Source organism: Dendropsophus ebraccatus, chromosome 4 (assembly GCF_027789765.1).
Source record: "Dendropsophus ebraccatus isolate aDenEbr1 chromosome 4, aDenEbr1.pat, whole genome shotgun sequence".
Classification (NCBI taxonomy): Eukaryota; Metazoa; Chordata; class Amphibia; order Anura; family Hylidae; genus Dendropsophus; species Dendropsophus ebraccatus.
This window is the reverse complement of record NC_091457.1, coordinates 4,026,628-4,028,605: the sequence shown is the minus strand read 5'-3', so window position 1 is coordinate 4,028,605 and position 1,978 is coordinate 4,026,628. Positions and strand designations below refer to the sequence as shown.

The following is a 1,978-nucleotide window of genomic DNA, read 5'->3' as shown; positions in this document are numbered from 1 at the left end:
GTGATATATGACAGGATATAGTATGAGGTGATATATGACAGGATATAGTATGAGGTGATATATGACTGGATATAGTATGAGGTGACAGAATTCTCGGCGGCTCCGGACTTTTCCGTCAATCTCTAAAGCTTCAATCATTTGCAGAAGCCCCGCCCCCTGCTCCGGATTGGTCCTAACCATCCTCACATTTTTCAGTTCTGGACAGTGATTGGCTTGCGAGATTTCTTGCCCAACCTGAGTGTCGCCATTGGAGGAGGTTTGGACCTCCCCGCGCCCCGTACCTGCACTTCTCTTCCCGGCTGATACCTGGAAAGTTTTGGGCAGAGTTCGGTGCCGGCGGGTAAGGCGGGTGTCCGGGCTGCTCTCCACTCCGTCCGCGGTCGGCTGACGGTAAGCGGGACCTCTGGGGGTGAAGCGGGCGACCGGCACAGGCCGCGGTGTGTGAGTTGTCTGGTTGCCATGGTAACTAGAGAGGCAGCAGCCAGAGTGGACCGAGCGATGTGCGGGCCCCGACGGGGGAGGCTCCAGGGCCACAGGGGCCACAGGGGCCACACCCGGGCCAGAAACCGCGGCTTATCTGTGTGAATATGAGCCATGAGAGTATGACAGGGACATGGAAGCATCACTGACAGCAAGCAGAGGTAGTGACAGTAATACAGGGGTAACAGAGGTCTCCTATAGGTTACTATACACTGACAGAAAGCAGAGGTAGTCACAGTAATACAGGGGTCATAGAGGTGTCCTGTATGTTACTATGCACTGACAGCAAGCAGAGGTAGTGACAGTAATACAGGGGTAACAGAGGTCTCCTATAGGTTACTATACACTGACAGAAAGCAGAGGTAGTCACAGTAATACAGGGGTCATAGAGGTGTCCTGTATGTTACTATGCACTGACAGCAAGCAGAGGTAGTGACAGTAATACAGGGGTAACAGAGGTCTCCTATAGGTTACTATACACTGACAGAAAGCAGAGGTAGTGACAGTAATACAGGGGTCATAGAGGTGTCCTGTATGTTACTATGCACTGACAGCAAGCAGAGGTAGTGACAGTAATACAGGGGTCATAGAGGTGTCCTGTATGTTACTATGCACTGACAGCAAGCAGAGGTAGTGACAGTAATACAGGGGTAACAGGTCTCCTATAGGTTACTATACACTGACAGAAAGCAGAGGTAGTCACAGTAATACAGGGGTCATAGAGGTGTCCTGTATGTTACTATGCACTGACAGCAAGCAGAGGTAGTGACAGTAATACAAGGGTCATAGAGGTGTCCTGTATGTTACTATGCACTGACAGCAAGCAGAGGTAGTGACGGTAATACAGGGGTCATAGAGGTGTCCTGTATGTTACTATACACTGACAGCAAGCAGAGGTAGTCACAGTAATACAGGGGTCATAGAGGTGTCCTGTATGTTACTATGCACTGACAGCAAGCAGAGGTAGTGACAGTAATACAAGGGTCATAGAGGTCTCCTGTATGTTACTATACACTGACAGCAAGCAGAGGTAGTGACAGTAATACAAGGGTCATAGAGGTCTCCTGTATGTTACTATACACTGACAGCAAGCAGAAGTAGTGACAGTAATACAAGGGTCATAGAGGTCTCCTGTATGTTACTATACACTGACAGCAAGCAGAGGTAGTGACAGTAATACAAGGGTCATAGAGGTCTCCTGTATGTTACTATACACTGATCCTGCTACTGGTGGTGGGGGGAAAGAGGTGATCCTGCCCAGGTAGTGAGAAGCAAGAGGTGAACCTGCTGACGGGTGCTGAGAGGTGATCTTGTTTCTGGTGTGTGTGTGTGTGGGGGGGGGAGGCGTTTCTGCCCGCATGCCGAGAGGCAATCCTGCCCACGAGGATTGAGGTGATCCTGCCCAGGTGGTGAGAGGCGAAAGGTGATCCTGCTCTCATGGTGAGAGGAGATCCTGCTCCTGATGGTGCCGGGGGGGGGGGGGGGGGGGGGGGGAGGA

The 1,978-nt window shown here is 51.1% G+C and overlaps 1 protein-coding gene across 3 annotated transcripts in view; it reads left to right on the top strand.

Moving 5' to 3' along the window:
• The first annotated feature begins 240 nt into the window (after nt 1-240).
• STK33 (serine/threonine kinase 33) overlaps nt 241-1,978 on the top strand; it is a 34,938-nt gene continuing 33,200 nt past the window's right edge. Inside the window, exon 1 of one of the 3 annotated variants that reach the window (XM_069968022.1) lies at nt 241-390. The gene's annotated coding sequence lies outside the window, so the exon portion shown is untranslated. Of the gene's footprint in view, nt 391-542; nt 642-1,978 lie in introns of those variants that run through there. The other 2 variants (XM_069968024.1, XM_069968023.1) reach the window with 2 other exon arrangements.